Genomic DNA, 17,631 nt, shown 5'->3' with positions numbered 1-17,631 from the left:
GATATGTACTCCAGGGCTCAGTGGAGAATGGATGTGTTGATACCCTCTCTTTCTCAGCTACCTGTGCTCTAGGCATTGGTGGTATGTGACGAGGAATGAATGTACTTCTTTGTCGGTCCTTCATCGTTTTCAACTGGGAGTTTCTTGATGGTATCAGGATGTTCCCTACATTAGATTGGTTGTCCCAGTGCCTGTTTATGTTAGGTATTCTTATGAATGTGTTACCCAAAATACAGTAACTCAGGCGGAGTAGGAATTGGTTTCTTGTCACCTAGGGGACAAAGGCTGATTCTGCAACCAGGAGCCTCTGCTCCGTGCAGTTCTTGACAGATCCAGCCTGCCAGCAACTTTCCCCCTTTGCACAGGAAACCTGGGTGTCACCTCCTTAGTCATCAGGAAGTTACAGACCTGGCTTGGAAATAAATCCAGCCAATCCTGCTCACTCTCCCTGGCTACAACTTCATTACTGCACCACACTTAATAGCAAGGGAGGCTGGGAAATGCAGACTACTGTTTGCAGGAAGGAAAGGAAATAGCTTCAGTAGTAGCTAGCAGAATCTGCTGCATTGCCTCAGTCACACGCATGGCTTATTCTAAGTCACGTCAGAGGAATGCCAGCCCTAATTCAGACTTGCTGTCAGAGTTCCTAGGGCATGTGCTGGAAATGTCATGTGGACAGCTCCAGAGGTGTGGGGGTCAGAAGAGAAGGCTGTTGCAGAAGACATAGGTGAAATTTCTAGAAGGTGGCATGTCATCAGCAGATGCCACTGAGCTGTTCAGCAAGAGGACGGTGAAGAGGTGGCTGTTTGTATCAGATGGCATGGAGTCACAGTCACAAGGAACCCTAAGCTGGGGTGGAAATGCATGGGCCTTTGGTGGGTTTCTTCAAAGTGTGTGCTTGAAAAGTCTGAGAGAGTGATGCACAGCTGGCAAGACTGAAGTGACTGGACAGATCAGTGCTGGTGCCAAGGCTGAGCTACACATGAATTCTACATGTGTCGCTTCACACTGGAGTCATATGGTCAGCACTTTGGGAAGGGCAGCTTCTGGTCTATCCTCGGTGAAGGATAGTTCTCTAGAATAGGAACTGATGAACTTGGCCAGCAGGGCAGCATTAAGGAGTGTACATATTGAGGTATGTACTGGCACGTACTGAAGATAGCCACCCTGAAGAGGGGATGCTCACGTGTACAGCAAGCACCTGGACAAGCCATCATGGATGTGGTTAGTGGGACAGCATCTGTCCACAGGAGATCTGCAGTGATGATCTTGAAATCCATAGGGTTTAGATCATGCATAGTCTACCTGGGTGGCTAGGATTAAGTGAGGATTAGATAGGCTGGCCTAGATGGAAACCTGATGGGGCTGACGCTGATTTGTGACTAACTCAAAATACCTGAAACTAGGTCTCAGATCTCCTTTCGCTTGGCGTTTAGCATGGTGCTCATATCCTCTGAGCCCAATCCAGATAGACCTACCAACAGTTTATTGCCATGTCTTTTTAGCTTGGAGAATCTCTACAAACATTGTAGAAGCGGCGGATTAGCAACTCGGAACTCTTCAGTCTTTGCATACAAAGCCCTTGCACCATCCTTGTAAGCAAACATTTGCTCTGTAGATGAGGAAGTTGGGGTGCTAGGAGGATCAAGAGCTCTGAGACTACAGCTAGCACGAAGGGACCAGAATTAGAATCTAGGCCAGGCCTTTGGGCTGTGCTCCTTTTTAGTGTCCGTGTGCCCCCTAAAAGTTGGGACACTTAATCCCTGTGTATGTGGTATTCAGAGAAGAAGTGTATGAGAGAAAGTTGGGCCTGTCTGATGTCGTTAGTGGCTTTATAAGAAGAGAGACCACGCTAGCAGATATGCTGTATCTCACTTCTTTGTGGTAAGGAGGCCCTGACCAGATGCTGAGCAGACACCACTGTCTTGCTCTTGGACTTCTTTCTCAGCCTCCAGAACTGTCCTAAATAACCTGCTTCATATTGAACTTGGTCCTCGGTGTCATCAGCACCCACCTGTCACAGAACCACACATTAAAATGGAAATGCCAGGGTCCCTCTTTGGGGTAGAGCAGTCTAGTTGGCAAACTCCAGGCCTGTCTGCAAACACAAGGCAGATGGCACAAGGAACAGCACCAGAAGTTATCTTCTGACCTCCACACAGGTGCACACATGCAAATATACAAGCTGGTGACTAGTGTACCCTAGCAAAGGCAAGCTCTTTCTCCTGCGTGAAGAAACTAGAATAGGAAAGAAAGACAAACCAGCCAAAATTGCACATTCTGCCAAAAGCCACAGGGAAGAGTTTACTGTGTAGTTGCAAATATGAAGTCTATTACCAGCTCTACTCACTAAAACAGACTGCAAATAGAAGAGGTAAAGAAAGCAAAGGAAGGCTCCATTCGTGTCAAAGATTCGATTGGAATCCTCGCTTGACACTTGCTTCCTTTCCAGCAGTGCTCCTAAAGAAAGCATAAAAAGAAAAATCTAAAGTCCACACGTATAAAAAAGGTTCTATTCCCAAGGACGAGCCGCTTAAATCTTCAGATGCATCTGTGCCCCTTGGAAGGCATTTTTATGAAATTAACACATTACCAGAAGTGACTGCAACCATTCTTTTTTTCTTTAAAAAAAAATATTTTTTTGCATACCAATCCCAGTTCCCATCCCCCTCTTCCTGCCATTCCCCCCACTCCCTATCCACTCCTCAGAGAAGGTAAGGCACATTGCTTTGGGAAAGGTCCAAGGTCCTCCCTACTATATCTAGGCTGAGAATGGGTTCCCAAAAAACCAGTACAAGCAGTAGGGGAAAACGCTGGTTTCACTGCCAATGGCCCCGCACTCTTCCCTATCCATAAAACTGTCACCCACATTCAGAGGGTCTAGTTTGGTCCTATACTGGTTCCTTCCCTGTCCAGGAGTTGGTGAGCTCCCATTAGCTCAGGTAAACTGTTTCAGTGGGTGTCCCCATCATGATCTTGACCTCTTTGCTCATATTCTCACTCCTCCCACTCTTCAACTGGAGGTAACCCAGATCCAGAAAGATGAACATGTGATGGAGGAGTGTCTGTGTGTTACTTTTATTGATTAATAAAAAAAAACTGCTTTGGCCCTTTAAGAGGACAAAAAATTAGGTAGGCGGAGTAGACAAAACAAAATTGTGGGAGAAAGGAAACAGAGTTGGGGAGACGCTTCAGGCAGTCGCCATAGTGAGTCGCCATGCCTCTCCGCTCCAAGATGGACGCAGGTTAAGATCTCCCTTGGTAAGCGACCACCTCGTGGTGCTACACAGATTACCAATTATGGGTTAAAACAAGATGTAAAAATCAACCAATAAGAAGCTAAAACTAATGAGCTAGGCGGTGTTTAAAAGAATACAGTTTCCGTGTAATTATTTTGGGTAAAGCTAGCCCGGTGGCGGGACGCAGCCCTGCCGCTCCATCTACAAACATGGTATGTACTCATAAGTGGATACTAGCTAAGAACAAAGGATAATGAGCCTATAGTCCATGACCCTAGAGAAGCTAAGTAACAGGGTGACCCCTAAGAAAAGTATACATAGATCCACCTGGAAAGGGGAACTAGAAAAGATCTCCCAACAAAATTGGGAGCATGGGGGTAGGGGAATAAGGGAGGGTGGAAGGGGAAGATGAGGGAGAAGGGGAATGGGTGGAAAATTTGAGAGGATGGGATAGTCAAGATATAGGAAGGACAGAGATGAGAGCAAGGAAAGGGATAATTTTGATTGAGGGAGCCATTATGTGGCTAGCAAGAAATCTGATAGTAGAGAAATTCCCAGGGATCCACAAGGATGACCCAAGCTAAGACCCTAAGTAGTAAAGGAGAAGGTGCCCGAACTGGCCTTGCCCTGTAGTCAGATTGATGAATATTACAAATGTCACCATATAGCCTTCATCCAGCAACTGATGACAACAGAGACAGAGACCCGTAGCGGAGTACTGGGCTGAGCTCCCAAAGTCCAGCTGGAGACTGCAACCATTCTTGCAATTGAAAGCCTTGTAAATTTGGGGGGGGGGTTCATTAAAAACAGTCTGCCTGCTGCCACCAACCCATTCTCCACCCTCGAGGCAGGGGGTACTCACTACCCAGGGTGCCACTAGAGGACCTTGCAAAGTTGAGGTCGGATAGCAGCCTCTGGAAGAATACCCTTGTCCATTTTATTGATTCAGTAAATATGTAATGGAAACCATGCTGAACAGAACAATCACAGGCTTCATAGAGGGAAATGGATAAACTGCAGGACCACAGTGATACCCAAGCACTCTTGGCCAGCAATACCAGAATCAGCTGGTGGAGAGTCTAAATTAGACACCGTTGAAACAAGACTTGCTGGGATTCTGATGTACATGCAAGGATGAGAATGTACCAGTGAACTAGACAAAAAGAGGGCCATGTTGGTGTTACACAAATGTTATGATAGTGAATCAACTCTGGACCACAGGGCGACTATATTCCAATCCCAGCTCTGTCACTTAAGGACATGTGATCTACACATCAGTAATCTTTCTCTGTGTTTGTCTCTTCTGAAAAACAAAACAGGGTGAGAGTAACACCCAGATGAGCTTCTACTGAGCATGAAAGACTCCCAGTACTAGCACACGGAAGCTGAGATGCTTGTTGGAACCTTTGTTCTGTCTCTACGAGGATGGGCAGCCAGGCAGACAGGTAATGAGTCTAGATCAATGACCAGTCAACCATGTATACTCCCCTTTCATTTCTTCCCTAAACTTGGAAGTTGCTGCCCTTTAATGAATCTACAGTGTACAGATGCCACCCCACTCTCTTAGACTTACTAGCAACAAAACTGCCAAGACTTATCAGTACTGCTGCTGTCATAAACGTCTTTGTGGCTTCTCCCTCGTGCAGGAGTCTAGTGTCTTATTGGTACCCACAAACAGGCTAACTTGGTAACTTAAATGTGGGATCAGAGCCGGGTGGTGGTGGAGAGGCCTTTAATCCCAGCACTCGGGAGGCAGAGGCAGGCGGATCTCTGTGAGTTCAAGACCAGCCTGGTCTACAAGAGCTAGTTTCAGGACAGGCTCCAAAGCTACAGAGAAACCCTGTCTCGAAAAACAAAAACAAAACAAACAAAAAGTGGGATTAGATTCAAGATCTTCCCTGATTCTTGACAAAATTGTACGCAGTGTTTGGTAACATGATTAGTTTTTTTACTCCACTGCAGATTTTCCTGAAGAAACAATGATGAATATAGTGATTCTGTTTTCAGAGAATTTTCAGATGAGGCAAAGGTAGATTTTATAAATAAAACTGACATTGGAAGAGGTTGGGGATATAGCTCAATTGACAGAGAGCTTGCCTAGCATGTATGGAACCCTAGGTACAATTCCTGGAACCACATGAGCTAGGCATGGTGGGGTGTGTATATAATCCCAGTATTGATGAGGTGAAGGCAAGAGAATTTGAAAATCAAGTTTATCCTTTGCTGTGTAATGAGTTCAAAACTATCTGCTTGGGGTACATGAAACGCTGTCTTTAAGTTACAGTGTGAATGAAGACACGGTCATAGAAAAGCTCCGTTTTGGAATAAAATGAGTATGAGTTCAGGTTCTGGGCACACTCTGGCCTCTGTGGAGTGTCCTGAACTTACACTGGAGAGTTGTTGGGAATAGCGTGGAGAGTGTAGCACAGGACCAGGCATGGATAAGCACTTGGTTACCAGTTCAGACTCTCCATTCCTTTGACATGGTCAGTGCACGTACGAACTTCTCGGACCTTCAGGATAATCAGGCCCTCGCGACCTTGCATTCCAGGTAAAAGCTGTTTCTCGGGAACTGTCTGAACCACACCTCAGATTTTGCCACAAAGAATTCCACAGTGCTAAGCTCCTGTGATGAGCTAAGAAAAGGACTGCCTGTGGAGTCAGCTCTTAGTTTATATATTCAATATGATTGTATAAATTAAGTTTATATGGCTTATGCAGATTTTTTAAATGTGCACAAATATAGCATGTAATATGTGCTCAGTCAGTGTAAGTTCTTGCCCCCAAGTCTATGACCCATGATCTCACAGGCCTTTTACTTTCAATGCTGCATCTGCAGGACTTTTCCCACTGTCTCATGAACCAGGCTTTCTCTTTTTGGGCTACTGACCAGCTCCCAGATCATGACATGGAGACTTCTTATTACTTATGAATGAATGGTCAGACTAGGCTCTTTTCTGGCTAGCTCTTTTAACTTAAAGTAACTGTTTCTCTTTATCTACCTGTTGCCTCAGGGCTTTTTGCTTTTCTTTCCTTCTGTCTGTCTGTCTTTCACTGCTGCTCATGTCTGGCTGGTTCTTCTTTCCCAGGTGTTTCCCCTCTTTCTCCTAATTCTCTTCCTTTTTCTTCTTCCTCTTCTTTCTTCCAAGCCTGGATTTCTCTTCCTACTTATTCTCTCTGTCTGCCAGTCCCACCTATCCCTTTCCTGCCTAGCTATTGACTGTTCAGCTCTTTATTATACCAATCTGGTGCCTTAGGCAGGCAAACTGAAACAAATGCAACACATCTTTTCATAATTAAACAAATGCAGCATAAACAAATGTAACACATCTTTGCCTAGTTAAAGTAATATTCCACAACAGTCTCATATGTGGCAAGTGTTTAATAAATATTCACTGATAGGATTGATGGACCAAGGAACAAAAAGATTCTTTCATTTTACCTGTCCTGAGATATTTCTGCACTAAATCGTCCTTAGTATATATTTCTGAAAGCAGAGACCATACAGAATGCTGTTTTCTCATCTCCTATGTTGCTGATTTTTGAGCTGCAGAAGGCTATAGAGCTTTTCTGTAGGGAGGTTTGCATGTGGCCATAAATACTAATTTGCACAGTTAGTCCTGACATATCTTTAAGTTTTTCACATCTGTGGAAATACTTGTTTAAGCACACTTGGGTTTTCAGGTTACACTGTAGCTAACAATTTGGCTCCTATGTACTTTCCCCTGCTCAGCAAGCCATCATGGACAATCATACTTGAAACTATGTTCTAGTGTAGGACACATAAGACCCACTTTCAGTCACATTAGGACCCAAGGACAGCAAAGGTAAAGTAGTTTGGGCATTTTGAGACTCATTATGATCATCAAGACAAACTAATGTAAATATTATAAGAATTATATCCACTCCCCACCTAGGCTAAGAGTGGGGGAGCTGGCCCTGCCCCTTGCTAGCTTTGGCACCCTGTTGATCTGGCTTGGGAGAGCTGGTCCCACCACTTGCCAGTCAGCTGCTGCAGCCAGGAGAGCTAATCCTGCCCTTCTCCTGGGACAACCAGGAGAGCTGGCCCTCGTGGTACAGGTGCAGGAGAGTAGGTGAGCTAACCTGCTCAGCTACCACCCAGGTTCAGATCAGGACTTTTGAGCTGGCCCATCCCAACATCTACCCCATCTAAGAGCTGCTGGAGCGTGTGAAGGGGCCAGTTCTGCAGAAGCAAAGCTGCTGGATCTCCATGACACAGGGCAACAACAGGACATCCTGGAAGAGTCCTGTGGAGAACATCTGGATCCAGCATTGATAATGTAGCAGAAGCCAGAGACCTTCCATCAGACCAATGTCTAATTGCAATGAACATTCACTGTTAAAGCTTTTTGGGCAGAAGTGTATACTGTGTGACGCACTGCAGTTACCATGGGGAGGTTTTTATTATTTTTTTTTAAATTTTTGTTTTCATTTGGTGGGGAGGTTGCAAGGACAGAGAGTAGATATGGAGGGATGGGGAGATGTGTGGGATTGGGGTGCATGAAGTAAAATTCACAAGGAATCAATAAAAAGTAAAAAAGTCTTCTTTCTTATTGTCTATGTTTACAGTGTTAAAAATTCTCAGTGTACTTAGTGTACTTTTCTTTCCACTTTTTCCCCCTCATTCTCTAGTTGTAAAAAATTTGACTGTCAGAAAATTAAAGAACTGAGCATTCAAGACTTTCCTAGGAGAAAGGAAGATGAGGCAAACAACCAATCAAGTATCTTGTTTGACCTCCAAAAATATTTAAGAGGATTGGTCATTGATGAACAGAAGAGGAAACAAAAGAGGTGGAGCGAAGGATGCCGACCCTAAGTAGTGCCACCCGAAGGAAGATCTGGAGAACCCACCCAGAGTTCTAGATAGGTGTCAGCAGTAGAATATTCAGGAATTAAGCAGTGAGTTTTCTCTATTTGGGGTTGAACAAGGAAACATCCACAAGACAAAGAATGGAATTGTTTGTGCCCAGAGGGAATTTATATGCATTGTACACTGTCCAGGGGCTGCAGGAGGATTACAGCCACCAACGTGGCTTCTTTAGAATGAGGCAGCAAGCAATGTCTAGTGGTTGCTAAGCAACCATTAGCCCATCGCTGCCCTTTCCCATTAAACATTATCTGCCTTTCTAGATTGTTTTAATTTACTTTTAAAGCAGGAAAGTAACACGGCAGAATTACCAGTGGAACTAACAATGGAAATGTGAAGATTTTGTAAAGGTTAGATCACTCTTATGGGGGGTAGTGACAGTTGACTAAAACCTTGAAGCATTCACCTGTCCTTGTATTGGAAAAAGAAAACACGCACACAAACACACGGCGAGGGGTGGGGAATAATTAAGTCTCTGATATTGTGAAACTCAAGCCTGAGTCTGAACAATCTCTGTCCTCCACCCTGCTCCTCAGACCGCAGTGTCTCCTTCGGTACAGAATGGTTAATGGTAGGTAACAAGGCATTCTGGCTCAGTCAGCTCTGTAGACACCTGAAACCATAGCTAGCCTTCACAGATCTGAGAAGAATGTAGAAATAATACCTGTCTGTATCAAGAATACTTTAGGGCACATAAAGAGTGAAAGTACCTGTTAGGAAAGAAGCATTGTTACTTAGGAACCTATTTGTATTCTAGTTTTAGAAAGACATTAGCCACCTGTATAAGGGAAAACTGGGATGACCAGCAAAATATACATACAGTCAGAATTAGAAAAGAACTCCTAGTCTGTCATGCACCTTGCTCATAGCCTATACTTTTAAATATCAGTGGATTCACCATTTTGCTCATGAATCCTTTCTTGGAAGGGATTCTGGGCTAGATGATGGTTGATCGCATGGGCTGGATATTAAAACATGTATTTCCATACACATGAAGTTAGCGCCTTGATTGTGACACGTTAGATGACCGTGACCTGAGGAGAGTGTGTAGACAACTGTGTCCCGATTCTGCTTTTCCTACTTCTGTGACCTTGGGCAAGTTTTTTGTGTTCTTCGTCTGTAAGTGAGAATAATAGCTACTTTGTGAGGGCTGTCCTGAGAATTTAGCTACAGTTATGGATGTTGATCACTATTAATATAATTACTGCCTGATCGTTGCTGTTTTCGTGTCTGATTAGTATTCAGGTAGCCCTTTCAGATTTCTCTTCCCAACATGCCATCTGAGTAGGAAGAGTGGGAGATATGCCATTCTGGAAGGGCTCTTTAACAGAAAGGGACCCTGCCCTGTGGAATAACTGATGTCCTTCAGACAACAGTGGGCCAATATGTTCATGCTTGCAAGGGCACAAGGCCCTGCCAGAACAGACGACAACATTGTGGAGCAGGTTCTCCCATGTGCTGAGACAGCAACCACCGTTCCTCCTCCTCCTCCTCCTCCTCCTCCTCCTCCTCCTCCTCCTCCTCCTCCTCCTCCTCCTCCTCCTCCTCCTCCTCTTCTGCTCCTCTTCTTTCTTCTCCTAATATAACCAACACAGCATTAAGCCCTTCATATGCACTATCTTCCTTAATCTTAAGTCTGTGAAGTAGTGGAGTAACTACAATTATCCTTACTTTACACACCAGAAAACTTACAAACAAGAAAGTTGTAGAACTTTTCAAGACTAAACTCATATAAATGGCAAAACCAAAGCCCGAAGTTGGACTAGGGCTGTATTATTGACCTATCCTTGTCCTTGGCAAACTAGGCCTTCTGGGAATAAGGAAAAAGAAGTTCTGAGCAAATCACACATCTGCATAAAATTTAAAGTTCCTGTGATCGCCTGCTGTGCCAATGAGTCATAAGACTGGAAGACCCCACCCAACAAAACGATGGCAATGACAGCAGAATCGTGTGGTTAGATTACCATGATTTCCAGGCAAACCGCATCAGGTTACTATCTCACTGGTGAGCAGGCGTGACTTCTGTAGAATCATCTACAGCAGACATGCATGTGAAGCTCTGTAGGTGACTAGATGCCAAAGAGGACTGGCTGGTTGGTGTGGCATGGTCAGGAGAAGTAGAAAAATCAGAAGCAGATGATCTTGGTGTCTTGATTCAGCAAAATCAGAAGAAATTTTTAGTTATCTGATCATTCAACACACCCTTATTCCTATGTACTGGTTTTCTAGGCACCAAACTGTCCTAGGATAGAGTGCAGCCTTTTCTACAGTCATTTTCCTTTTGTAGCTTGCAGCCTAGTGCAGAAGAATGATTTCACCAAAGGATCACCCAGCACCAACAAAGATTTAAAAAACTGTACCTGGGATAAACGTTATAAAGGTGCTCGTGCTTCCAGAAGGGATTTCAATGAAGTTGTGACCTGACTGGGGAGGGGCTAGGACTTCACTGAGGAAAAGGGAATGGAATTCCACTCTAGAAAGTGAGGAGGAGTCGGAAGAAGAGGATTCTATACAGAGGCAAAGGACTTGTGGTGAGAGAGAGGAGGGACCTGTGCTGAGTAACCAGTCCAGGCTTTCTGTACATCTCTAAAGGCTACATGGCATTGATGCTCAGAAATCCCAAGAGTGCTCAGAGATGTAGCCTAACATCTAGATCCACGTGTCTCTGCTCTCCATAGTTGTTAGCCTTGCCACGTCATCAGTCTCTGAAGACGCTGCTTGTGGCTCTGCCTGGCGCCTCTCTGTACGTCTGCCATTTAATCTTGGCAATGTGAATGAGTCACAGCTTTTGTTTCCCTCTGTTGTTGAGGAGCTTTCACTTGGACCTTTTCTGTCTGTTAGGATAATGTATCTGGAAAGAGCTGAAGCAGGCTGAGAAATTGGGCCCCAGGAAAAGCATCCTAGACTTCTGGACACCTGAAGATGCCTCCTTTCCCTTCCCAGAAGGCAGACTTGCTATCTTTGTAAAACTATGTTGCTCCTCCACCTCCAGTGTCCTTTGGGTACCATGAATACAGCTGAGTGGAAAATTACCCCTATAAGCATCATCACCATTCATATATATTTATAACCATCATTTACTTAAAAGGACAGATGATTAACAATCTCTGGGTCTATATTCCTCTGTTTGGCAATGTTAATTGAGTAATTAAAAATGACATTTAAGATCGCTCAAAATTTTTGTCTCATTCTTAAGCTTTACATAATGTATGCATGGTGGCTTTCTCTCTGGATCAGGGTGGTTCCATACTTTAAAGCAGTGGCTCTCAACCTATGGGTCACGACCCCCTTTGGGGTAACATATCAGATATTCTACATTTCAGATATTTACAATTCATAACACCAAAATTATAGTTATGAAGTATCAGCAAAAGCAGTTCCGTAAAGGAACTGCATTAAAGGGTTCAGTAGCATTAGGAAGGCTGAGAACCTCTGCTCTAAAGGGACGAGGCAGGTAACACAAAGGAAAGATAAGGGTGGAACAAGGATTGCAGAGTATTCACGGGGCCACTTAGACCAGATGCTTTATTTTAAGAAGACATGAATTCAAAACAGACAAGGTGAAAATGGGCCTGCATTTTTCAGCGTCCACGATTTACCTCATCTATGAACTTCCCATGTTGCTTCTTCTGTGACTGGCTCACAACTCCTTCCTTCTTCTTCCCATTGACTCCTCTGCCCAATCTCTTCCTGCCCAGCTATAGGTTACCCAACACTTTATTAACTAATGACAGTTATACATACACTGTACAAAGATTGTTCCACAGCAATAAGTTTCTATTGTATTGGCTAATAAAGAACTGACTAACTGGGAGCCAGGCAGGAAGTATAGGTGACAGCCAAACTGAGAATGCTCGGAGGAAGAAGGGCAGAAGCAGTGGAGTTGACAGGAGACACAGAGGGAGGAAGACATGCTGGAGGACAGGTAAAGCCATGAGCCACATGATAATGCATAGATTAATAGAATTACTGGTTGATTTAAATATAAGAGTTGCATAGTAATAAGCCTGAGCTATCAGCCGAGCATTTATAATTAATAAAAGCCTCACTGTGTTTATTTGGGAGCTGCTGGCAGCTTTGCCTACAAATGGTGTTCCAACTCAGGGCTGGAATTTCCATATAAAACCTGATGAAGCTTTAAAAAGGATTCTAAATACATGAAAAAAATGAAGCCAAGCTTGGCTTCTTTGTGACCACACCTTCTTGGGTAGGCTGTTTGCTAGCTGCAAGCAGAGGTGCAGCTCATTCAAACCCTGTGGCTCTTTTAAGAGGTCCTGCTATAAAACACTTAAATGGGATTTACAAGCAGTAGTGGCGTACTACTTGGTGGCAGCATGGACCCAAAAATTTCATAGAGTTGGGGCAGCAAACATGACTTGCTCCTGCTGGTGCCTCTACCATGAAATTAGGCTCTCAGAATCAGCTGGCACAGAGCCAGCCACAAAAATAGAGGCTTTGGTCCTAGTCAAGCCACTTAACTGTTTATAGGCTCATGTGATCAGAAAAAGATTACAGACACACAATAAAGAGAGATTTGGACAGAAAGAAAACTCTAAGTGGGTTATAGTGTGTTTTAAAATATACATAGCCTTGGAAAAGAGAAAGTATAAGCAGTCATAAAAAAATATATAGTTTTAAAATAATAAAGTCCTTTAAAAGGGAGTAAAGTAATATAAAAGAAATAAGCCACAGAAAGATGAAAAATATACGAAGTCTGGGTCCTACATATTATTGTGTTGTCTTTAAATCTTTTGGCTGTTAAGAGATACTGGATTATTAAAGGTTACTAGATTAAACCAACCTATATATTTTAAAATTATCTTTGACTTCAAAATTTAAGTCAAAGATATGTTACTTTGGGGAAGAAGTTATGCTTTTATTTCCACAGGAAATGAGAAGCTGTGGATTCATCCTGAGTTAAAGAAAATCAGGTTTGGGGGCTGGAGAGATGGCTCAGAGGTTAAGAGCACCGCCTGCTCTTCCAAAGGTCCTGAGTTCAATTCCCAGCAACCTCATGGTGGCTCACAACCATCTGTAATGAGGTCTGGTGCTCTCTTCTGGCCTGCAGGCATACACACAGACAGAATATTGTATACATAATAAATAAATTGATTAAAAAAAACTTTAAAAAAAAAGAAAATCAGGTTTTATTTAGAAAGAGCCCCTGAAATCCTGTTACAGACATGAAGAAATAAACCTAAAAGAACCACAAGGCAAGTGATGTATAGTTTACCTGCTCAAACATATAATGAAAAATCATCTTTGGCTGGCTGATGTACAATGCACACCCTAAATTTGTATTAATACAAATATGTACATTACCTTTAAAGATTTGTATATTTTCAGAGCAGGGGTATCAGACACTCAGACACCAATAAAAATGGATGGCCCAGGTGATCCAGCATCCAAAACAACTCCAAGGTTACTGATTGAGATGGCACAGCCTTACAGAATTCTCTAGAGGAGACCTCACAATTATTCTAAGTTTATCAAGCTTCCTCCAAAAATAACAACACCCACAAACAACAGGAAGTCATCTGAAAAATGATGTGCACATTCCCAAAATATGGGTTATGGATGTTTATTATCATTTAAAGCAGTCGGTTACAAGTTGTTATTGGTAATGGTCAGGAAAATAGCTAAACAAGGGAGATTAGATTCAATGATCTTGTTCTGAGGAGAAAAAGAGGGATCTAGAAATGGTAGGATAAAAGGGTAGATTATTGAATCTACTTTTAAACAAAAAAAGCCAGTCTTAAATATTTTATATTGGAATGGATTATTATATATTGATATAAATTTAAAGTTAATGATCATGGACTGTTTTCATTTTTAGTGTATTCATTAAGATTTTTGGTACATTTTCTACAATTAGTTCAGCGAATCATATCTACTCTCTCCCCATGTCAGCCAGATTTTCCCACCTGCTCTTACCTCAGTTTATTGTCTCCTGGGACCAGGCTCACTCCAGGCAGTGGCTGAGGCTATTCGCACCTAGATGTGACTGACATTTTTTTCCATCTGTATATCCACGGAGCTCTTCTGCCAAGCACCGAGGCACAGGTTCTTCAAAGGGAAGTTTCTAGTCAAGAAGAAAGAAAAAGGTCCTTGAAAAGTTTGACGCTCCCTGCAAGTTGATCAGATCAGACTTGACTCTGCCTGCTAGGGAGCCAGCTTCTTCCACTGAGGCCTCCTAGGTTCATCACTGTGTTTGGATCAAAATATTGCAGTGGGTTCTGATACGTTGGAAGATTAGCACTGAGTATCTGATGGTTGTCCTCATCCCTGTTATCACTCCCTGAGTGTCTGGAGCATAGGGCCTCCAGGGTTGCTAGCTGGTCTCTTGCTGTCTACATGAGCCTCTAAAAATGGCTCTGTCCACTGGTCACAAAGTCCTTGACCACCCATGGTTTCTGGTGGGAATGGGTGGAGAGTGCCCAGTCATAACCCCTGTGTATTAAGATTCTCTGGAAGAACAGAACTGACAGAATGAATAGGTTAGGGTTAGGGTATGAGAGGAGTGTATTAGATAAGAAGTGGGTAGTCCTACAATAGCTATCTGCACACTAAAAAGGCTGAGAAACCCCATAACTTCAGTATATGAGACTGGATCCTCTATAGTCCCAGTCTGGTACTGAAGGCCTGGATGATTCCTGGAGAGCTGCTGGTCTTCAGCCCACATTGGAATAGCAAAAGCTAGATCCTGATATCAGGTAAAGTTGATGGCAACAACAGGAGAGACAGACTCATTGGCAATAAGTGAAGGTAGGCAAGCCAAGAAGTACTGCTTTTCCTGTGGACATTTTTTACATTTGTGCTGCCACCAGAAGGTGTCACCCACTCTAGAAGAGGGTCTTCCTCTTCCAATTCTTGGAAATGATTTCACACACCTATTCAGAGGCATGTGTCTTAGTTGATTCCAGATCAAACAATCTGACGTACGATATGCAATCTATGTGTGTAGACCATAGAGGTAGACTAGCAGCCTTCTGAGTCATGATCCTACCTATGAACCCTAGAGAGAGAAAGTCTGGCTTCCAGACACAGGCTGAAATATACTAGAGGCCCAGGATGAGTCTCCCCTAGGAAGTCTTCCTGCCTAGGGAGCTCTCGGTATTCCCTCTACTCTGGATCACTGTCCTTAGCCCAGGCCTCTTTTCTCTTGCTCAGGGCATTGACATATTGCCTACTGGATACCCCTACATCGCTCCCCTTTTAGCCAGAGATCCAGGATTGGATGTGCATTCTAAATCGTATACATCCTCTGAGCAGCTGCCCCTCCTCTAGATGCCCTCCCTGTCCCCATGTCCTGGCTGGGTGGCCCTCTTCTATGTAGGTACAGTATCCCATACCTCTTCTCAAAAACCTTGACCTATTTTGTGGTAATTAATTCCTTGCTGTGTCTGTCTTCCTTGGTAGACCTCAAACTCCAGAAGGGCCAGCCTGTAGCGAGTCTTTCTCTGTCCCACTGGTCAGCTCCCAAATCATGACATGGAGACTTATTAATAATTATGAAAGTTCAACTGATGGCTTAGGCTTGTTTCCACTTAGCTCTTATAACCTTAATTAACCCGTTTCTATCAATTTACTTTCTGCCCCGTGGCTTTATTACCTTATCTCCGCATTGCCCATCCTGTTGTTATGCATTTGGCTGGCAACTCCCCCTTCGTCTTCCCAGTATCCTCAGTGCCTGGAAATCCTGCCTAGCTATTGGCCATTAAACTTTTAATTAAACCAACCAGAGTGACACATCTTCACCGTGTACAAAAAGATTACTCCACAATGCCAGCCCTCTTTTCTGCCCTGTTGCTCCTAGCCCCAAGTTCAGGGCAGGGCTTCTAAGCCGTGCCTCATGGGTGTGTGCTCAGTGGGATGGATGGGTGAGGCAAGTAGCTTGCATGGTGGTTCATGGTGCTGCCCAACTCACAGGCTGGCTTCAATAGCATACCCAAAAAGCAAAATAAAAGATAATTTGACCAACACTTTAATAAAATCCCCAAAGGAATTATACTTTGGACTGGGGCTGTGCTTTGTTTTATTTTTTTTTTTGGGGGGGGGGGGAAACTAATAATTTAAAACCAAACTCTAAGCAGTACTTTTGAAATTCACGCATAGGCAATGAGGAGACTCAGAGTTTTGTTTCTCTCTCCTGTAGTTTTAGCCTAGAATTTTTTTCCTACAGCTGTTCTCAGATGTCACACTCCATTAACCCTTCAGTGTGCTGTTGGTCAATCATCCTGTCAAGGTGGAAGAAACTGTGGTGGGGGATAAGTCACTGGGGCCATTCTGGAGGCTGGCTCTAATCACTCAAGATACTTGACTAATGGAAGACATGTATTTGCTACCTTGTTGGCTGCTATTGAAAGTACTCACAATATTCATCCACCCAAGCTTTCCAACCACTCTGTGGGGGTGGGTACTGTTGTCCCCATTTTATAAACTCATGAGAAAACTTAGGTGCTAGGCGTTTAAGCAACGGCGAAGCATACGTCATTCAATTAGTGGGAGGAACCCATCACTGCAATTCAGTTAGTTCATCTTTATACGCCATGCTTGTCAGTGCTGTATTGTTCTGCCCTTAAGTCATAATAAATTCTGCTCCCATGGCTGTTGTGCAATTGTTAGTGGGAGTAAGAAAGGACCTATCAAAGATAAAAGGGAGCTAGCGTAGTAGAGCCGGTTTATGTGCTGTTAAGAATAGTGAGTTACAGAGTCTGGGAGCCCCTGCTGTGCACAAGATCACAGTGTGCATGGAACTCGAGTTCCCCATTCCAGCAGTGGTGGTCTTCCCGCCCTCCACTGTGGCCACGAACACCTAGCAAGGCTTCTGACCAGCCCAGAGACACCACCACTGCGCTTTCTCAGGAATCTCACCCTTCCCTGGCAAAAGAATACTATTTACTTTTCTCTTTAAATACACTTTCTAAGTCAGTCTATTGATGGGCCCTGTTCTCTGTCACTAGGGAGTGCAGACAGGCAGGACCGTTTCACTACCTTTGTTTGCTGTGTGTTGGGCTAAAGATTAGAATGAAAATGCGCTTTGTTCAGAAGGACCATACCCATGTGTTTGATCCCAGAGGAACATATGTGGCTCCAGAAGAAAACAACTGGATTTCTGAGTTGTGCTTCCTTCTGTGACCCCTGAAGTGGAGCTGGGTTGGGGTGGACCAGCTGGAGATGGACATGGTGGAAGTTCTGCAGGTGGCTATACGCAGGGTCCATCCACCTCCTTCTGGAACCCTTGTTGACTCTGAAGAGGCAGTATGCCAGTCTTCAAGAGGGGAAGCACCAGGATTTGTCAAAGAGAAATATAAAGTGTGACTCAAAGCAGGATGCGGGTGTGGGGAGAAGAGCTTGGGAGAATGGGTAGTGGGAGAGCTGCCATTTTTGCTGCTCTGGCTTCCCAGCCCCCCTCCCCCTTTTGGCTCAGGAGATGACTGAACATGTGGCACACAGCTGACTCCTGCCGGCCCCTAGATAAACGACAAGAAGACAGTGACACCT

Source organism: Arvicola amphibius, chromosome 1 (assembly GCF_903992535.2).
Source record: "Arvicola amphibius chromosome 1, mArvAmp1.2, whole genome shotgun sequence".
Lineage (NCBI taxonomy): Eukaryota > Metazoa > Chordata > Mammalia > Rodentia > Cricetidae > Arvicola > Arvicola amphibius.
Note: the sequence above shows the minus strand (reverse complement) of the source record.